The sequence below is a fragment of the Macrobrachium nipponense genome, chromosome 6, assembly GCF_015104395.2.
Source record: "Macrobrachium nipponense isolate FS-2020 chromosome 6, ASM1510439v2, whole genome shotgun sequence".
Taxonomy (NCBI): Eukaryota; Metazoa; Arthropoda; class Malacostraca; order Decapoda; family Palaemonidae; genus Macrobrachium; species Macrobrachium nipponense.
Window position 1 is genome coordinate 87,306,688 of NC_061108.1, and position 23,003 is coordinate 87,329,690.

General features: G+C 34.9%; 2 long non-coding RNA genes across 2 annotated transcripts in view; one reads left to right on the plus strand and one right to left on the minus strand.

Annotated features, from left to right (window-relative positions):
* LOC135216883 (uncharacterized) overlaps positions 1-693 on the plus strand; it is a 16,321-nt gene extending 15,628 nt beyond the window's left edge. The window contains exon 4 of the long non-coding RNA XR_010314951.1: positions 98-693. This is a non-coding gene — a long non-coding RNA (uncharacterized LOC135216883). The remainder of the gene's footprint in view (positions 1-97) is intronic.
* Positions 694-10,716: 10,023 nt separating this feature from the next.
* LOC135216050 (uncharacterized) lies at positions 10,717-18,184 on the minus strand. Its single transcript, XR_010314791.1, has 3 exons — positions 17,784-18,184; positions 15,644-15,740; positions 10,717-12,946 (listed from the first exon to the last, which is right to left on the minus strand). It is a non-coding gene; the product is annotated as an uncharacterized LOC135216050 (long non-coding RNA).
* Between the last annotated feature and the right edge of the window lie 4,819 nt (positions 18,185-23,003).

The following is a 23,003-nucleotide window of genomic DNA, read 5'->3' on the forward strand; positions in this document are numbered from 1 at the left end:
ACTTTGATAGGAAAAGGTTTAAGTTCAATAAGCAGTAAATTGGCTAGAACAAATTTCCTCTGAATTATTGGAGAGTAACATTTTGACTTTCTTTCAGATTAAGCTTTGTTGCCGGCCTGAATGGAATGATTCCAGTCGCAAGATTGATTTTGATGTACATTGAGAAGACTATTATCTATCAGAAAAAAAGTTTTTTTTCTGCATTGGAAGTAGAACATGCTATCTTGGCATACAGAATAATAATACCTTATTATTTTAAAAATGAGGATAGTTCCAATTTCTGAAAGTTAAGATGTTTTACAATGAGGCTTAAGTAGTTTTGTCAAGTTGTCAACGAATTTGATCTTAAAAGACTATACTGAATATACTTAGACTTAATCATATTTTCGAGTCCCTGTGCTCTATTGATTTTTATCAATGAATCAATTTTATTAACAAGAAAATTAGCTTTTTATCAAAATTGCTTTCAAAGATTTCAAAATTCAAATTTAATCAGACAACTGAAATATTTATATAGTTCTAATAACTTTAGGTGTTATTTGACTTTTGTAATCTTCAGTCTACTTTTGTTTACTAAGAGCCTCATTTTTAAATCTCACTCTCATCAATGTAAAGGTATCGCCATTAATGAAACTTCATCGATGTAATTATTACTAGGTTGTGTAATTTCAATTGTAGTCGTGTTAGATTCATTTTTTTTGGGGTGTGTGTGTGTGTGTGGGGGGGGGGGGGGGGCGCATTTTCCTCCGTAAATTTGCCAGCGTCCTAACCACTTAAATGACAGTATTTGAGCTTACTGGAATAGTAATTCAACTCATGTTCGGTTAAAAACATAATTTTCTGCTCGGTTTTAAGTTTTTAAATAATAAACACAATGCTCTGAACAGACCCATTTTATTCTGAAAATCATTGTTGTTGATAAGCAAGCATAATGGTAACTGGTGTTGAGAACTGAACATGGTAATATACCAAGAATATTAAGGAGTTTTTTGTCACAGTAGGTCTTTAGTTTTATATCTTGAAATGATGTTTGCCACTGGTTTAATTCATGTTCCTAGTCTTTTGAGATGTCAAAGTGTAGGTTTCTTTGTGAATTTCTATGAAGCTTCCTCGTATACTGGAATTCTGGGTTATGCAAAGTTCTTTTTCCAAAGTTTTAGCATGCTTTTTATCTTGTAACTGTGTTTTGTTTTTCGGTTTTACTTTTTCTGTTATTACTCTTCATCTACTGTGAATGTTTGCCTTCCTATGAAAGTATATGCACATAATGAATATACAGTTCACCATTACCAAAGTTGTCTTGTTTCCTTTTTAGTTATTACCATTTGATCACTGAGTTTTGGCTCTAATAACCAAATAAAAGATTTCTCATTGCATAGTGTCAAGTCTGTCTGATATCGTTGAATAAGTAGCAGGCTTGCTACGGATGTGTCTTTTTTGGCTGACTTCTTTATTCTTGTCTTTTGCTATTGGCCTGGAGGGAATATTTAATCTTGTAGGTTGGCTTCAATGTAAATGGATGCCTTGATGGTTACTGAAGCCAGTTTATGAAAAAAAATATAAAAAAGGTTTTACCAAGGAATTGGTTATTTTAAGTGTGCTACTTAGTTGTGTTTGTCTTAATTTTAGATGAAGGTTTGAACCATAAGAATGCCCTCTCAGAGTATAAACATTCATAAACTTATGCAATATTCAGCGAGATTCTTTGCTTTCATGGATGCTTTCGGTAACTTGGTTTAAAGTTTTAATCTAACTCTGATTCATGACATCAGTATCTGCTGCTCCTTGAATTTTAAACTTGATCCCTCTGTCAGCGTCAAGGTGGGTAAGTTTATATTAAACCAGTTTTGTGCCAGCATGGGCCCCTTGCCTACTATTTTATCTGCTTCTAAAAAAAAAATTGTAATTTTGGCAGTAGTTTGCAGTCCGGTTGGTAATTAACATTCTACTATTAATTGTCCGTATTTATCTCTGATATCTTTATGCCCTACTATCGTTTTCCGATGTAGAAGGAATAAAACCGGACTGATATGGTGTGCACTTCTCATAAGTACACTACAGTTGTTTAAGAGTTGCTGACTTTGATTTTCCTTTCTTTGGGATTTTGCTGTAATTATTCTGCCCTTAACACTTACTTGAATAGCATAATAAATTTTTCAAATGGGATATCAAAGTTTCTGTTTTTTTTCTTACCAGGACTCTCGGGAGACTCCTGTTTCATCCTGGTTCTTACTATCTGTAACATTTTTGGGGAAATTATCTTAATAGCAACTGGAATTTCTTCCAAAATTGTTCGACATCTTTTCTTGTGTAAGCTTATATGTCTGTTTTTCGAAGCGTCTTTACTCCTTGTTCAATTTTGAATTGATACTTGAGAATATCATCTGCTTTTTTTTTTTTACCAGTCTCCCTTTTGTCTCAATTGCTTCGAAGTCATTCCAAATATGAATTTTGGGTATTGTCTGTAGGTAGCTCAAGAACGTCCTTTTTCTTTTATGCCAACATGTTTGAAGTGAAAAAATTTGTAATTAAATATACCACTAAATCGATTATGAAAATTTCATAAACTTCCTGTGAAGGGGTTATTGTACGCTTAAAAATTAAAACAAGCAGCGGGATATTGCTTTGTAGATTAAACGTCCATTGATAAATGTTCTGTAATTGATGAGAGTGAGATTAATACTAGTTTTAAGGTACCTTTTGTTTTGTTTTTTTTACAAAAAAGAACTTCTGCAGTTTAGTTTTTCAAGGTATGTAATTTTCCTGTAACCCTTCAAGGTACGTAATTCTCATGCAAGCATTTAATTTTCTACTCACAATATTGATTTTTTAGAAGTTAGACCTTAAACCAAACTGCTCACCTTTCAGTAAAATATTTGTGGGAGAATTTTAGTTTTTTACTTTCTGTTGAGCATATTGTAATGGATAATAACTTAGTTTTCAGTTTTTATTTTGAGTTCATATTTCCCAACAAAGACGTGTAGTGTGAACCCCCACGTATATTTTTAATTTTATAAGAAAAAATAATAATAGCATAGCATGCAATGAAGTATGGGTCCTTGTTGTTTATTAAATAAATATTTAATACTCGTTCCTCTTTAAGATACTTGTTGTACCATTGATGCTTGAAGATGCTTTTAGAATACAGATGACTGAAACTGTGTGTGTGTGTGTTTCATATGTCCACTTTTTCTCTTCGAAGAGAAGTTACTGCAAAGTGAATTAGAGTAATGAGTATAGTTGAGAAAAAGAGATGACTGCTAGGTTATACGGTTAATTGAATGAGTACTACGGGGTATAAAATACCGGTGAAAATACTTTAACTACTGGTTAAGTGTTAGCATTTTAGAATTAGTTGGAGATAACTTTAAGAATTCGCAAATGTTTGGGCCACAAATGATTACTAAGCGCCAGCTGAATAGCAACACTCGGTATGGAAGTTGACGGACTCGCGTCAGTTAATTGGTTTTAACAGGGACATTTCGGCTAATGAAATTTGGAATTTTTCAGGTGAATTTAGTAGCTGATCACTGCAGAATCAGGTTAAGAAGGATATAATTAGGCTTTGGGATGTTTTATGACCGAAAATAAAACTGTGTAGAACGTGTCCATGTTTTTGCTATAGATTTTTGGGAGGAAGAGACTAATATGAAACACGGAAATAAGTAAAGTTGGGTGGATGATGCAGTTTGTATATATGTTTTTGTGAATGTTTGAAATGACCGAGACTGAACAGAGTTGACTGAATATTAACCAAGACTGAACACGGTTGTTTAAATATTAAATGGGATATTTTTTATTTTTTATTTTCTGATGGTTTTTGTCAATTATTTTAACTTTGTATGTGTGTTTGTTTCTTTGTAGGGCTACATGAGCATACCTTGAGCAATGAAATGTTAAATATTGTAAATATGAAGTAAGAAAACTGAGCTTTCTTAAGTTATCCATTAAATAAGATATGCAGAAGTTCTTTCCCCTCTGATGCTGAATTCACCTTTCAGATCTCCCATTCCCCCTTCCTATTCCTACCCTCCCCCAAAATGGAAATGTAAAAAAATTAATAAATAAATAAAAGGCACCTATTCTACGCTCATATGCCCGACTCCTCCCTTTGCCCCCTTCCCACTTCTAGCATCAGCATTTGCCATTTTTAATCCTAGCCATAAAAGGGCCAAGGGGTCCATGATGTAGATCTTGCTTTTAACAAGAGCAACCACTGTTCATTTAGGCTATTTATGAATTTCTGGTGTACAAGGAGGGTGTTAATTTTTTTACTGGTGTAATGAGAGCAGTATTCTAATGCGTGAACTTGAATATATTGCACTAACCAAAATGTTGAAAGCCTTTTTGGTAAACATGATGGGAGTCGAGTCCACTTGCTCTTCCGGCATTGTTGTCAGAATAGATTAATTCCTATCTTGAAAATCAAAGCCATAATCAGTAATTGTTATCTCATGCCTTAAGTTGCTCACTAGCCTCCTATTTTTTTTTTTTAAGTTGCTGTCATTTGTTAAAGAATTGTTAGAATTTTACTTTCAAAATTCATTAGCATCTTGGATTGTGGGAGATTGTAATTCCAAATGAATAGGTTTTGGTATAATTTGTTTTTAGTGGGAATATGTATACTCTCCAGTTTTGATGACATCCAATTATCAAATGTCAAACAGAGTGTAATGCCAGTAATGTTCGCAGAAGGTAAAAAGATTATGATTTGAAATACTCTCAAGAATATATGAATTTTTCTTTCGAGTTACTGTGGAATTGGTTAAAAATTATTGTCAGAGGCCACTGAAACTTTTATTGTAGAGGTTAATCGGAATTATAAAAGGTAATGAATTTTAAATGTTTTTATTTGTTTAAGGATTTTGTTTCTAGAGTTAATGTCCAAAGACATTTGATATGAGTTTTTCTGAAGTCTTGCATTTCAGCACTTTCTGTTACACTGAGGTCCCTGGGCTTCCTGAAAAGAGGTCCAGTAGGGATCATAAATGACCATTTTGTCTCTGATATCCACCATTTGTGTCCTTGACATAAAGGAGGGCTAGAGAACTGGTGTAATCATCTTTAGACGACCTGTGTGGTAAATTTTTGAATATCTTTTTAGAATGGTAATTGTCAGAGTGTGTGTGGTGTGTGTGTGTGTGTGCGAGCACGCGCGCGCGCGTTTTAGCTCTTGTATGAGTTTGTGTGTGTGGCTCAAGCTCGGTTATGGAGTTGTGTGTTTTTGGTTTGAGCGCATGTATGAGTTGTGTGTGGAATGGTACTTTAAAGTTTACGAGTTGTCTTGGTTTGAGGTGAAAATGTTGCACCTGTTGTTGTTGGAAAAACTTCACTAGGTGCAGAAGCTGGCCAAGTTCCAGAGCTTTAAGGGTCTGAAGTTAACTTCGTTTGAGGAATAAATCACTTATCTGGAGGAATAAATGACCTATATTCTGAAAATTAGGGTGTTTAAATGTTTATGGCAGGAGACAATTTTGAAAGTTGTCCTGGATTATGGTCGTCTAGAAGTTTTTTATAACTTGTATTCGATAAGGTGGAAGGTGTCTGATCTTAGGCTAGCTATGGTACACTTAACATTACTAAATGTACTAGCATGGAATAGTGATGTACAGGAATATACCCAATCTTTTAATTTGCATATGAACGGCAACTTCTTTGGTAAAATTTGTGTATACGTACCTCCAAATATTAGTCTTCTGTATTATTTAATCACCTGTAAAGCTGGACAATTTAAAACTTGTTGGAGTTTTACAATAATAAATTATTCCCGGTGTTATTTATTACTACTTACAAGGCCTGTGATGAGAACTCCCTAAATTCACACTAACTGGGGGTCCCCTGTAAATTGTGGGTATTGCAGTTTTAAGTTTGCATCCAATGACTATGATATTCATCTAAAGTAGCTTAAAATTCGACGCACTTTGATCTGTTTATCGATTAATTCTTAGCATTTTAAGAATTAACCTCTGTGCCCTTCAGGGTAGTATTGGCTGGTATGTGTAATTTCCTTTTCTAGTAAACAAGTAATTGATATCAGTAATTTTCTTATTTAATTTGAATAAATCAAACTGTTCAGAAACTCCCCAGCAGAATGAAGATAGTTACTAAAGTATATATGTGGTTGCAACTAAATTTTATCATTGAGAAATGCATACTATTGGCCCTGTTCACAATAGTAGGCATGCAAGTCGGGCACTTCGAGCTGTTTATAGGTATTTTCTCTCGCGTCTGAAGCAGTGTTACCAGACGATCGCATCGTTCTGGCTCTATACTTGTTCGGTCAGTATAGTGGAACGAGTTATGGGAACTGTGTCCGTCGGGCAGTGCAGCTAGTTTGGACAGGGCCTTACTTACACAGTTGCAAAATTAGCATGGTATCTCGGTTGATCTATATCTCCAAGTTTCATTATTGTCCGTCTAAAGTAAATTTTGAATAACACAACAATGACCCTTCTGTAACCCATCTTAGCAGAAATCAACTTTTCATTTATGTTAACTTTCAGAATCCATGATGGTATAGGTGTACGATATTGGGTATTTGGTAAATGTTTTTCCTTGTACATCAGTAAAATCGTAATTGAGGTCCAATTGAATGTTTTCTAATGGAAGCTTCATATTTTTAAGAGTTTCTTGCTGACCATGAGGAATCATAATTATTTTTGTTACTGATGGTATTCTTTCTTCCCCAAGTATCCGTATAAAGTCCTACTTGTTGTAACCAATATCGTAAAACAGGCTTATGGTGGTTTTTTCTGCTCTAATTCTAATTTTCTTTGTCGGGGGTAGCTTGAGGGCAGGAATTATTTTCGTTATTAATAAGAAACATTAGATAATTTTAGAATCATGGTTTTTAAAAAAATACGTTGTATTTCTGAAAGGGATAATCCTAAACGCATGATTAATATCCACATGCAAATAGCTGGCTTCACTACATGTCTGTTTAAATAACTTTTTTTGTCAGCATCAACATTTTAAAAATAATTCAATGGTGAAATTTTATTAAATGTTCCAGAAATAAAGATTTTTTAAAATCATTCAAAGGTTAATTTTTGTTATAATCTTGATATGCAGGAAATAATGTAAAATATTTCAGTGGATAATATTTGCAGGTAAAACGCTAACATGGTTTTATAAAACAAAATGTTTAAGGATTATTTTTTCTGAGATATTCCATAAGCATGAACTTAAAAAATAATCCTGGGTGAAATGGTTATAAAATACTGAGTAAGTATGGATTTTAAAAAAATTCCAAGGTTCAATTGTTATAAAATATACCTTGAGCACGGAATAGGAAATATTCTGGGATTATATTAAGATATACTTATTTCTAAATTCCTGAAGGGTTACTAAAGAGATTCTCCTGAAAAATGAAATCCTATGGTTCATCTCGAGGGCTGTGTATAATTTGTGTTATTCCTGAACTGCCTTGTAAGAATCGCTCACTAGCAACAATATCACGGAAGAAATTAACAAAGGAAATTGGTTTCCTGGGGCCTTGTCTTTCTTTCCAGTAATTTGTATCCTCTCGTTTTTCAAGTTTCAAATGTGACGATAATGTAAACAATAATCAAGTCCTATCATAAGTAGGAAGTGCTTGTTCTGTGTTTCGGTAAACTATTCTTTAAAGTATGAATAAAATGCCAGGTTGCCTTTTTTAAAAGTTATATTGAACGTGGTCGTCACTGTGAAATATTAAGATTATTATTCTATAATCAAATCTTCATTAGACTGAAGCTGTAATTAAAAGTTATTTTCCAGATTTCAGTTACTAAATCTTCGATTTTATTTTTACCCGACTCCAAAGGGAACTTAGATACGAAGTTAAGATATTCGCACTACCGTTACTTATATGTACAATCGCGATTTAAAGAGACAAAAGTCTTTATATCTGACAGTGAGTAGTACAGAAAAAGTCAATCTGATAAACTTTTCATGCATAGTATTCTCTCTCTGCCTTTCTCTGCATGCTTCTTCATTAAGATGTTTTCAAGTTATGTTCAAGGTAAACTTATCAAGAGTCCGCAGAGAATGAAACAATGGAATTCCACTAATAGCTCAAAACCTTTCTGTACCTTGTCATTTTTTTTTTTTTTTTTTTTTTTTAACTGAATGTCAACTTAACACGCATGTATATAAGTTACAAAAGGGTGTCTTTTATTTCGTATTCTAGCTCACAATCTAATTCCGTCTAATACTGCTTACTTTGCTGGTGCATATTTCTGTTATTAGGAATATATACGACATGTAATTTACCGTTCATCTTGTAGGCCATTTTGCTTGGTTGATAAAAGCAAGTGCTGTTAGTTTATTGCTAATAAGGGTATTAAGATCTAAAGCAACCTCGTTTACTAGAGGTTTTCATTTTGTCTTTGTCATCGGTGTGTTTTGGAGAAATGGTTGTAGGAGTGGTGTTGTATCGCTCTAAGTGATGTATTTCTGAGACATGGTAGTAGCAGGGATGTTGTATTGCTCTATGTGATGTTCACGTAAAGCTCGCCTCTGCACGTTGCATTTCTTTGGGTTATTATTTGAAAATTTATCACACAGACGAAGCTAAGGTGATTTGGTGGTCCGCGTGTAAGGCGAATGCGCACGTCGGGCCGATCTGGCTATCTGCTGGGAGAAGAAGCCTATGGTAGTCAGGGCAGTACCCTTGCACGTCTCTTCTCTTTTACCCGACTCAATCATGTACACGAAATGGGACGAAGCCGAGAGGCCTCCTGGTCACTTGTGCGTTCTTGTCTGCTTTTGAGGGGGTTTAGTCATGAGTAAAGGCTTGTGCTGAAATTGCAAATGGGACGGCAGATGACTCCACCTCCCTTTTCTTAGTTTACCTATTAACGATTTTTCAAGCTCTTTAATTTAAGCATTTATCCGCATTTAGCCGTGCTATTTCTTAAACTTAAATTTTACTCAATAGTCATAAGAATAAAATGAATCGGTGATCGACCTCTTTCAAATATTTATTTAAATGTTAATCCATAAGCCTTTAACAATCATCATAATATTCTTGGTGTATTTGATTAATATAATAATGTGTTGTTGCTGTATAAAAGTTATGATAAATAAATATAAAAAAGGACGAGGAAAGCATACAAGGGCCTGGCAACTTTGCTTGTTTTGAACATTCCCTTCCTAAAGCTGTCCGTTACCAGGTGGGACTGGGTAGGGCCTTGGCGGGTTTTCCTTTTATTTCTAATTTTCTAATGAACACTACTTATTACACAATAATGACATTTCTGACCTCAAAAGCTAAACTTGGAACGCATTCCAGATGTTTACAAACACAGGATACGAGGAGTTTCGTCCAGTTGCTGTAAAGGATGAAGCGCCACGTTTTGTGGGGCTTTCTGGCGTCGGGTGCGTTCCAAGTTTTCAGAAAACTGGGGTTTACGAGTCTGATGATAATGTTTGTCACTGCTTTTGGTGTGTAATCATATTTCTTCTGTATTACAAAATTGACTGCGCTCAAACTTTGTATGGCATTCAATTTAATACAATCAAAGATTTTATCTAATTTTCTTTGTTTTGCTTCTCCCAAATTTTGATAGTTTTGTGAGCATAACAAAAACAATTATACAACTGATATACTTTTGAATATAGAAATTGTGGCTTAAATTTTCGTTAGAGGCTCAAAGTAACACAAAAAAAAGAAATTCATGAGATATAATGAGAAATTTTCTCAACTTGTTGCTCTGGCTAACACTGAACTGGATGGATCTGTGAAGTGGCGTTGCCCAACATGAACTAACCGCGGGCACACCTCAGCCCTTTTGATCGGGTGCTCATACTGCTAAATGAAATCTCAAGAGTTTGCCATAAAGCATTTATACTTTTAGTTACAATGTACAAATTCCAAACTAAGACTTGCAACAATCTTTGAAATTTGATACTGCAACTACTAAAAATAATTCAACGGATTGTATAACTGCCGGAAAAACTTAATTACTTAATATCTTTGGCTACTACCTACACAGAAATCTAATGGAAAATTCTATTGAAATGAGATAAACCTTTCCCACATAACTGCTGAATGATATTAAGCTTTCACAAAAATATACACACACGTAAAATAGCCTTAAAAAGAACAAAATCGTAAAAACACAATCGAGTGCTTGACTCTGCTGATTACTAGCATTTTAAATTTGTTCTACAGCTTTGTCTATACAAGATCTGTGTACCTTAAAAATTTTTTTATCTTAAGGTGCGTTCACACGGTCGAACAGTGTCAGACGGACAAACATCGTTACCAATCAACAATTGTCTGCCGGTCTGTGCCTAGTGAGCAGAGTAAAAACAGTGGTGTACAATCTCATCCGGCACTACTGTTTGTTGCCAGATTTACTTCCATAGTTTCAAAGCTTATGAAGTCATCGTGCTTCGACTATGATATAGTAACAATGTTTGCCCGTCGGACATTGTTCGACCGTGTGGACGCATCTTTAGGTAAGCCTATGGAGACTGAACCGAGCGCAGTAGTTAATGGAATTTTACAAGCAAGAAGAATGTCTTTCAATAATTATATGCCTACCTATGTATTGTTACCCATTTCTCAAGTTTGAGTAACCTAATTTTAAGGCTTTAATTCCTCACTAGACAAAGATGTATACAAGAATATGTTTAGTACTGTATGTTATCTTACTTCCATATACATATATGGTTAAATTAATTTTATAAACTCCTTACTGATTTGTTCGATGGGTAAATAAATTAAAATTTAAAGCTTATAACTTTTCATTTATAAAAAGAAAAAAGATTAAATTACCTTTAGACGTTAATCTTGTTAAACTTGGGAGGTAAACCAAAAGTACTTACTTGTCAACAGTCACTTAACACATTCTGAAGCATTTGAAATTACATGAATTCGCAGAACATATAAGTGTATAACTCTTGACACTTTGGAAACAGTCGAGATCTTACGGCAAAACTAATGATATTTACTTTAAAATTACAACAGTCCTATTTTCATTAGCATCTTAGTACTGTACACTACTGGGATAAAAGTTCAGCAGTAACTTGTATCACAAAACTACGGTGTTAACAGGGCACAATTGAAAAAATTAACATCAAACATTAGCTCTAAAGCTGGGTAAAATTCCAAAAAATTACTTCAAAACATACAAATTGCTGACTAACTTAATTGGACTGATATGACTTTAACACTACTTTTCAAGCCCAAATAACATTTGCAACAACTAGTAAAGGATTATTGACATGACATAACACTATTTTTCAAGACTAATAACATATATTTGCAAAGACTATTTAGGGATTCGTAACAATTAACATTTTGAAAACAGTACAGCAGCCTCTACTGAAGCAGAGCCAAGGAAGGTAAAAGGGAATAAGAAATGCAATTAGAATACAAGATTGGTCCAAAGGCCTATGAAGTCTTTCAGTGCTCAACGGAAAATTGAGAGTAAAGGTGGTTTCAAAGGTGTAACGGGGGTGGGGGGTGGGCTTACATTTAAATTGTTAGGAGAGGGTGGAAAGTAAGATGGAAAAAAAGAGAATATGAATGGAGATAAGTTAAATCAATGAAATGGATGGGGTTGGAGCTAGAGGCTGCAAGAACCTAACTAATGCCTACAATGCATTGCATGTAACACAATGATGGCACTACCCTCCTGCAGGGGGAGAAAAGGAATAAAAGCTCGAGAGAGAGAGAGAGAGAGAGAGAGAGAGAGAGAGAGAGAGAGAGAGAGAGAGAGAGAGAGAGAGACTAAATATCAGACTGAAGAAAGGGGTCAACAATGTAAAGATTCGTTGTTGAATGGAAGTGAGGGATTCAATAAGTGGTTCATTTTTAAAGTTTTAGTGTGACTGAATAATAGAAAATAATAGATTTTACTGGGAATTTAACTCTAGTAAGAAGTTTCAAGAAAATACTACTAGATTCTGAGACTGGAGTGAATCTTGAGATATCTTCAGTGCCGAGCCAAATATTCGAGGAGTCTGGTAAATCACCATACACTTTTGGGGAAACTCCCAAGAGGATATATGGTACCTTTGTTTGGGGAGCAAGTTCTTCATTCACTGATGAATATTTTTTCTAAGATCCTCATCCTGCTGACATATAACCACTAAATCTAAGCTAACTTTATTTATAGCAGATCATAATTATTATAGCATTTAAATATTCTTAACACTGCAAAGACTTTTTGGACTGTACAATGTCATGCATAACACTCAAGTGTTGCTCCTTTTGGGAAAATTCCAAGTGGAAACAATGTGTTTTTGGGCTTTGTAGGAGTAAGTTGTCCAAGGATGAACAAATGGTTCCCATTTAGGATTAAATAGCATACATGTACCTATCAAGGGTACTGGCCACGTAACCCTTCGAGTTGTGGATGAGCACCTCTTTCCATTGTTGATGTCAGGGATGAGGAATCTGTTGTGACAGTTGTAGAGCCCTTAATGGGGAGATTCAGTGACAATGATTCTGACTGACAGTCATAGTTCCATCTTTGTAACATAGATTTTGGAGATTCCTCAAGATGAGATGATACAGGCACAACATAAATAGAAGTGGAACATAAATTGTGACTGTGGAAGGAACCCTTCATAGCACTAAAGTTGAGCCTTGTGATTTTTAGTTTTCATTCACTTCTCAATTTGAATAACAGCTCATAAGGTTTAGCATTTTTTTCTTTTCAGTTTATAAGTGCATGTACGTAAGCATTTGTAACAATGAAAATGTTAACATATACGCATATAGTGTTAAGTGGTTATGTCTCCTTCACCCTAATAACTAGATAACTAAACTACTACCTCGTGGCACAATTTCAAGGTGGTTCAGAGATTATCTGCTCAAGATATTCAGTGATTGAATAAAAACTCTTCATGATTCTTGATTCAGTGTGGTCCAACTGATGTCTGAACATTTTCATGCCAAGACGAGACTAGATGGATGAAGATAGTTTTGTCCAGTTATGACATCCCACTCCTGTGAAAAGAGTACTTGTTATAAAAGTTATATTCTCTTAATCTTTATATTTATCTGAGTACTTCATTAACAGACCAATGTTAAACCAATAAGGTTTTTCCACTTCAACAATTTCAAGTTTTTTTGTACCCTACTTGATTTGATGTACTACCAAAAATAAATGTAGGCTTGCCAATTCCTGAGCAAGACCAGATTGTTTAAACATTAAAAATATGTAAGCAGGTAATCCACAATCACCATGTTAAAAAAGCTAAATTCATTAACTAACCCAACCTACATTGATCCACTGACTAATCTATCTTGTCTAAGGCACTAATTCTACCTTGCTCCACCAACTACCAGTTGAACTTTAAAACCATTTAATAACTTTCCCTGAATTAATCCAGAGTAATCCTGCCATCACAGAATAATGCATACACCCACCTAATCAGTTAATTCACAGGTTAGTATATCATACAGGATTTCAGACTGATCTCGTCTAGATTAACAATAAATTTCATAGATTAAACTACCCTATATTAATTCATCAAATTTCACAAACTAACCTATCCTACATTAACCCAGTAACTTTACAGCTAACTTTACATTGTTTCAACTTTCATATTGTCTGTCTACTTTCACATATGGTAAAATTAAGTAGGGTACATGTACTATAATTCATTATCAATAACACCATAAAAGCTTTATACAGTACCATAGAAATAAAATTTACAGCAAGCATTAGAGAAAAATGTTGTAACACCCTTAAAAACCTGAAGTTGGCTATATTTAAAGTTTTATGACTAACAAATTCTGCTACAATCAGTTGACTGAATCATTCGATTTTAAACAATAAATACTACCTGGATGAATTATGAAAACTACCCTACCTTAATCTGTTGGCTAACTAATCGTGTTTACATTGAGCATGGAGACACGTGCAAAGTTTTCATGCTTGAAAGGACTTCTACACTCAAAAAGTTTTGAGCTGATTAAAAACAACACAATTGGCAGACCTCCAAGATTTGGATGTGTTGATTTTCCAAATCAAATTTCCTAATTGCCTGTGTAACTTGCTCTCAACAATTCAGCCCTAAGGCTGTGACATTTGAATAACAATGACATTCTGTTAACTTGTGAAATGTCTGAAAGAACTAAAGTTCCTACCTCTTGCAACCTAAATGTGTTTAAATTCAGAAACTGTACTTTAAAAATCCTAAGCAGTTGGCCCACTGTTGAGCACAAGTGGAACATTACTGATTAAGAAATTGTAATGTATAGGGCAACAGTAGTGACCTAGAAATTGTGACGTATAGTGGAACACTAGTGACTAAGAAATTATGATGTATTTTATTTTTTTAGTTGCAAGTAAAATTAAAATTAAGAATAACCAACCAAGATAAGAATATAACGAGCCTACTACGTAAAGATTATGATGAGAAAGCGATATTCATGCAGTTAGTTATTAAATAATTCGTCATTTCAATGAATATGGTCAATTAAGTTTTTAACAAATCAAACAAAAATACCTTAACCTAAAACTTCTCCATTTACCTTATAAGCCAATATGAATTACAGTAATCCAATGACTGCATTCAATGATATACCATACTTCAATTTATTAAATGACCAATGCCAAAAAAATGTTTAACCAAAACAATCTTAACCCATAGAGTAAGTTAACCTAATCTTAAAGTAACCCACTCGCAAACAATCCAATGTATAGCCTTAAGTAAACTACAATCCCTTAATTCACAGGCTTCTTTTACTTTAACTCCTCATGCACTGATAATATTACAAAATCTTTTATCATTGTCTTTTCAATGACAAGTATTTCTGCAAGTTGCTTTTGTACTAGCTTATAGTTTATTATACTTAAAACTGACTGCACAGCAGTACAAACATTCCTTAGGTTGTAGACAATCAAGTTAATAGAAAATGTCTTACACAAATATTAGTGTCATAACCTGTAATTGTTGGCTCAGTGGTATACTCGCTTTACGGTGTTGTTACCCAGACTTACGGTGCTCTAAGTGCTATTTATTCCCATAATAATTATGATGCTTTAGGTTACGGCAATTTTCGGCTTATAGCCCAACGCCAGGGATAGAATCCCTGCCGTAAACAGGGGACTAGTACAAAATGGGTTATGGTGATAAAACGGCAATACTAGCATTTCTGACAGAAAGCTAATTCAGCAGAAATTGTAAACAAAACAAAATGTCTATTACCACAGTACATCTACTCTTCAAAATTCTGCGTAAACAAAACAAAATGTCTATAACCACAGTACATCAACTCTTCGAAATATTTTTTTTCACTGAACGTAAAGACTTACACACAAATGAGGTCTTACACTCAAAACACAATATCATATTCAGTTTGGCTTCATTTTCTTTTGGCATAGAGCCATAAATATCCAGGGTCATTCAATGATCACCTGCATTTTATTTCTGATAAGAGTATGGAGAAGTACCATACCTTGACATACTATATAACAGATACATTTTGATTTAAAAATGAATAAAACATTAACTTATCCTTTCGTTAACAATTCATACTCCCTATGAACCTTGAATGTTAAGTTAAATCTACTGAAGTCCCCGTCAAATCAATTTTAATCAAAGCATTTTTGGTTTCTGAAACAAGATCGTATATACACAGTTTTGACTAATTTTAAATCTCATTTCTTTTTCAAGTTCCAAATTTCCCACTTACCTTACGAAATTTAATCCCCATGGCTACAAGTCTCTAGAAATATATTCCTTTTTCCTCCTCAGTCGACAGCAGTCTGAGTTGCAGGGTCAAGATACGCCTACAAAAGATGATTAAAATGAAAAACTAAAAATATATTTAAATTTGGTTTAACTTAAAACAATGAGAACTTTCCTGGATATTTAGCAAGAATTTAGCAAGACAATTCACATTTAACATCTACAAATAATACTTTAAAACATGTCCAACAAAGACTTACGGTTGTCCTATTATCTATAAGGAATAAAATACAAAAAGGGTCTACCTATGCCTTATGATTGACCTATTATAAGAGAATCCTCTGTTTAACCTATGATACAAGTCTGTTGAAACTCTCACTCACTTATTTTCTGTAACAGTTCATCATTTGCATACCACGAGTTTGTGAGATGCTTGAGAATACAGTAACTAGATATGTAAAATAATCTGCCAAATCCCAGGGCTCTGAATATTTTGCATCAATCAGTATTGAATTGCAATATCAAATACAACATGCTAATGACCTTTAGTCGCCTGGAAACATGAGTTCAGCATTATATCCTAGAACTTGTGAAATGTACTATGTCTGGCCTCAACATGTCATCTCACAATGAGCCACTGTGTAATTAAATATGTTTTGAGATGGCTGATGACAAAGCCTACAGTAGTTGATATTTTCACATTAAAACAGCTTCTCGATATTGGGAGTTTTTTTTGTGTTTTAAAAAATTGGAGTTTTTTTTTCTAAGTCTCCTTAATATGTTTCATAGAAAATGTGTATCATATCCATTACAGATTTACTGTTACAAAGATAATTAATGATGAGGTTAACCATTTTTCTAGCTTCTTAAGTGTTTCAATATTTGCATAAGTGTGACTCTGAATCGTGCTGTTTTTGTCTGCATTGCATGAGGACAGCTTTTATATTTGTTATATATATCTGGAAATAAGTACACATGGACAAAAACTGAAGGGTTATTTTGTCAGAAATTCAAAATAAATTTAAAGTGGTGTGTGTGTTCCTGATATTCTACTCTCCAGCTGCTCAGTAGTTTTAAAGACACTGAACCCCATTATAGCCTACTACTGTGAGGGGCCCACAACGGGAAACCTGAATTTATGGATGGGAGAAAATGTAAAAAGTTAAGTACACACATGTATTCTACTATCCCCATGATATTTCTGCAAGCTGTAATACTAATTAAGCTAAGGTTTACTGTAAGTTTTCACAGCCACACAATAGGCACAAGGTTAACCACAGACTGGGTAGGGTTATAAACTATATAGTAAGTAGAAATATTAAACATTTTGACAGAACTAGGGGAAAAGGCAAAGCCTGCCCAAGATACATTAAGCTGTAATGCTCTAGGTTAGGTTGGGTTAAGGGAAGGTATGGTTGGGATGTATGAAGTTTGGTAGAACACATTTATACGCCCAGTCTGCAATGGCTCCTTATGAATAAGGAACTAATGACCTAGGTTCATTTGGCAAGGAGTGGGGGTCACCTGACATCCTTGGTTAGGCGAGATGGGGGTCTACTGAGGGCTATCCATCCCTAGTAGGTCAGGTTAAGTGAAAGACATCCAGTATTTTCATTTTAATTCCTCTAACCTATACCCAAGATTTTCCACTGTAGTCACCCATAAATGTTTAATGTAAGGTGGTCCAGTTCCTGAAACTAATTGATACCAAAATGAATACAGACCATTCAAAACAAACTTCGTCATAGGAAATCTAATTTTTCACTCATGAAATAACGATGGGGTTTAAAGTAATAATTTACCCAGTTTTGACTGTTCAAGATTACCTTTTCTGTCAGACATTCAACTTCGGAAATATTCTGGTTCCCGTCGACATTTTACATCCCAGATTGAACTTATAAGATGGCTACAGAAAGGCAGACCAATTTTCAAGGCATGTTCCCATTTGGATACAGAAACCCAGACCAATTTTCAATTCATGTTCCCATTAGGATGGCTTATCACAAGTTAGAATTTGCAATCTTCTACTTAATTACAGTAAGTTTTGTATTACATTTACGGGGGTTGGGGAATCGATCCATGTGACATTATATTGTTTCAAAATCACGATATTAAATATAACTCAAAATAAATTGTATACATACCTACTGTAAACCAGACTCCTCAGACTAGCAATTACCTAACACCTCAAATGCGTCAAATGCATCAATTTGAATATAAAAGTTGTAAATAACTGACGAAGCCAAATTACAATCTCACACTGTTTCGCTAACATTCTATTCAACTGATGCATCGAAACAAATTTATATAAACCGACTCCGCCGAAATAGCTACATAGGCTAGGCTACATCTCTTGCCGCAAAATCGTTGAGAGCCATCAACAGACCTAGCCAAATGGGCCTAAGCCACAATGTTTCCATTATTCCACTGTCCACTCCTTAACACTGAACCGCCCTAGCTAGCATTTCGAGAGCATCACAGAAAAATTTTCACAAAATATTTCAATACTAGCTTATTAGAGAGGAGATGTATGAAAGCATGTACTATATAGCTAGCCGTCGCTGATGCATTACAGAACTTAATCGCAGGCTGGCGGCGATAAAGAGTAAACAGATATTGTGCCATCATGGCCGTCGGCCGAGACTACGTACGCTTTGAAGTAATGGCTTCCGAAGCCTGTGGTGGATTGGACTAGTGGACTTCGTCTGAAAACATCGATGGGCAAATGAAATAACGAATCAAATAACTTAAGAGGATTAATCACCGATGTCAACGCAAATACGTCCATGTATATGAACTGTGTAATGGAAATTTTTAACGAGAGGAGGAGGAACTCGAATGTAAAACAAGCATCTCACTCAAAATTCATCACAATACTTTGCGAATTCAGGTTGGACTTGACAACCTGGAACAACGTGACCATTTACATGTGTGCGATGTGTAAGCCATGTATAAATCATGACAATAGTGTACCAGAGTATAATATCCTATAGGTCCATTTGGAAGAGTTCGTATACATATAATTAACCAAACTTCTATAATCAGACTGGCCTTCTCTGTAGCCTAAGTAAAACGCTCAACACTACACTCGCGACAGTAGACGGAATTAAAATTTTTACGTAATAAAACTGGACAGAACTGCGTAAGTGGGGTACTAGCATTATTAAGCAGCTTTATAGTAACAAGTGAAGACAGGTAAAGAATTGATCCATAAATTTAAAGTACTGCACATCGCACAGGACATATTACTGTTATTCTAAGACGACGAGTTGACCTCACCTCAATACTAACAGTTTACCACTCGTTCAAATAGCTTTAATCTACGCAAAACGAATAATCGTATGTATTCCTTGTGAAAAACAAAAATATGGCCTTTGGCCATTAAAAACAAAATGAGAATGCAGATTCAAAACTAGACAAAAAATGCATTGTTAGTAATAACGATAATGGAAGAAATGGGGATATAACACTAATATACAATATATCAAAGCATTTTGCATAGTTTTAGCCATGCTAAAGGGTTCACGATTCTGTTCCATTTTTTCTGACTCACAACTCAGACACAAAGCATAAATGCCTTTCGCTGCATATACGTAGTATGCTTAAATATACATACCTTAATACATGAGTTCCTAATCTGCTTATAACATGTTTTATTAGCATTTGATTAGTCTGTGACGTGAACTAAATAGTGATCACAAATATTTTTTATACTTCTATTTATTTACAGTGTACAAGTATGTAAACATCCCACTTTATTAAATGAAAACATTGCCTTTAACAATGATAATGCTAGGCATAATTCCATTTACCTAATCATAATCTATTAGTTGAAGATTTTTTTCCAAGTATTAAGTATTATAAAGTTTATGAGAGGTGCTGGTTAAGTATGCGGTCTACCAAAATACTTCTTGTTTAGAATAATCTATAATATTTAGAGAACTTAAAGCTCTCCAAAACCTTTATATTTTTAGTCAAATGCTTAAATTTTAGTTTACTGCTACTAGAGTCAACGAACATTGCTTGGAAGTACCCTCAGGTTTCATCATGCGTGCTAAAGATTTCTACAAGATAATTGAAAGTGAAGAGAGTGCAGTTGGTTTCTTAAGAGACCATAATCTGATAAAATCAATACAAGATGCTGATCCGTGTCACAAGTGTGGATCTGTAATGCAGCAAAAAAAGAAAAGGGATCGAGGTGGTGATTTTAGACTGATTTTAAGATGCCCAAAGAAAGGATGCCAAACCTCACGCTCTGTCAGGGTCGGAAATGAATCTTTTCATTACACAGATCTTAATAATGTTCGTACTGTAGACTTTTATATGTCCAATAAATGTTCTTTATTTTTATTTCTAGATTTTTTATGCCCCATAAATGTTATTATTTCTAGACCGCATACAGCGGGTAGACCGCATACTTAACCAGCACCTACATACGGCGGGTAGACCGCATACTTAACCAGCACCTTATGAGAAGAGCTAACTACTTTGAAAAAAGAAACTGAAAACATAAATTAGTAAACTCAATTAGTAAAACAGACATGGTGTGTCCATTTATATATTAGAGGCTCTCTTTAACAGACTGAATGGCAAATGTAAATAGGGAATAATGAACTCTTACGTTTGCATCCCTGTTGCGAGAATCCCCAGTACCCCCGGAGGCAAGTGTCACCTGTCGGTCCTCCCACGCAAGGTCGACACAGACACTGCCCTGTGGCATCGTCGCACTCAGGACATATGCCACCGACCTGGTGGCAGTCGCCCTGGGTGCATCCAGTACCTCTCACGTGACCCCAGAAACCAAGTTGAAAACAAAATGTCAAAGATATTACTTGTGTGAATGACTAGCGTACATCAAGATACTCAGTCCAGCACTTAGTAACTATTCGTTTTAGATAAAGGTGATCTGAATCAGGCCTACTAAGGGATTATAGCAAACTTGTCTGTCACCAGACTGATGTTTAACACATCCTTAACCAAAATATATTTTTCAACTTTATAAATTCATCTTTCACTCGTGTGTTTTAACCAGGATCTGACGATGAAAAACTCTCACAAGTGTTTTTCATTTAACGACAATTAAAAAGATTATGCTTTTTGTATATGTCGTTAATCATTTTTTTCAGCTCTAAGGCGATCATTTTGACAGCTGGAGAACGCAAACCCAGATGCTGGATCAGTACATGGTGAATTCGATTGCCAGCCTCATGCATTAAGTTTTTTCCCACAACCAGTGTTCTACCCAGACAGTAACAAGAAAAGTGTCTACTCACCTATTTTACTGACCTGTGACCTTCACGTATGTATTTTCTAAATATATTCAGCTAACATTGTTCTATATCAAGTGCAGAAAATACAAAGTTCATCCATCTGGGACTACTATTTCATATAGCACGTGCGTTGAATTTCTTCCTGTCAAGATTATGTTCCAAATGAATAAAATAAATTTCATTATCCACGTGTTTGAGGGCAGGCACCTTGCCACCGTTGTACTGATAACATAAAACTCTTTAGCTCCACCCTCTAGTCCTTTACAATATAAAGGCCTGCTCCTGGTAGGGCTTCTATTCCTTTGTCCTCGAGTAAGGTTCTCCGGCTTGTGTTTTCTTCGTAATTCTGTGCCCGCAATATAACCACAGCCAGTGTGCTTCAGAATCCACAATTCTTGATCGTTTTGGTGTCAGGAGTCAGGATCAGCAAACTTTACTCTCGCAGACTTTTCTTGTTGACCTGTGGCCAATCATTCCTGGCTAGGAATATTGACCTGTTTGAAGAGGGAAGCCCTTAGCATATGGGAGCTTAATATCAACAATAAAATATGTTTGGTCGGAGCTCGAAAGAGAAATCAGCCTCCAGAGAGACACAAGTTATAGGAAACGGTGATTGACAAGTAAATATGAGGGAGTAGAGAAACGACCAATACAACTGAATTCAGGAAACACCAGCAAATTGCAGGAATAAGTTTCTACTTGCTTTAATGTCACAGCTACCATTCCAGGTGGTCTTTTTTTGCACTCTACCACCTAATGTCAGGACTGAGCGGTTATCCTGCATCCCACCCCAAAATGTTTAATTAAGGTATTCTAGAGCCATACATGTAATGCACACATGTAGATTCTTTCCTCGTTCATTTTTATTATTAATTCCGAATGGGAATCCTGCATAAAAGAGGATTGGTAATCACTCACGTGACTTTACTGCTGATTGTTTTTTTTTTATCTGGGCCCTTAGGAGTCACTGACCAGGGAACAAGGCCTAGAATATAAAAGAAGGTTTTACATGGGATAAGACTATTTGTGTTAGCTTCTGAGGGTAATCAAGCCCAACTACTTTTCTCGAGGAAAAGGCATGAGAATATGTGGTGGGTCATTTCTTTCAAAGACTTGGCAAGCAGTGGGGAACATAGCTGTTTTGGGCACTGTTGCCAACGGCAATTGCAGTAGGTAGGGGAAAGAGCTTATCCCTTGATTCCAGTTATACTCTAACAGTGTATCAACACTATTATGGCCAAGACCAAATATAAGAGAATTCTTGATAAAAAAACTTTTGCGGACTTACAGCTGCTACCAAATTTATGGTTTTTCCTAAGTCAAAACACTATCAGGAGAAACTTTGTGAATATTTGAATATAGCACTTCAAATATTTTCAAAATACAGGATAATACTTTTTCTATCTTTCTTCTTATCTTAAAATCTTCAGTTGAAACTCATGAACAGACTAACAGATTATAAACCTAAGATGCCTCCAAAGGTAAATCAGCCTGCATAGTAACGAGTTATAGGAAAAGGCGATAAATAAATAAATGTTATGGAATAGAAAAAAGACGCCAGGAGACGTCAGCAGAGAGCAGGAATAAATTTGCTCCCCGCTTAAACATTTGGAGGTCAGAAGATTTCACAACTACACTAACCAGCCGTTTTCACATTTTAGTAGTAGTCCCCGAGCATAATTTTAGATAATTAGGAGAACAGGAGAAAATTTAGCTACGTAGTCAAACCTATCCTCGCGACTATTACAAATAGAAATAATATTGATAACGCTATTATCATTACCTTCATTAACGTAGAATTACTTGGTAATACAAGAGCTAGGCAACCATGTCTTTCAGGAAAGCAATGGAATTCAAAAGTCTCAGGTGAAGCTAATTAAATCCAGGAAAATGATTTTGTAGCAGTAAAATCTCATTAATGAAAACTATAGAAGTAATATCACCGAGAAAAAGATTAAAGAATTTCATGTAATAATTTCAACCGAGCCATCGTCATTTGAATTTATCACTGAATCTCTAACCGGAGTAATATCCCGAAAATATGAAAAATTTTCATGGAGTTCCATATTAATAAACTCCTCTTTTTTTTCAGTG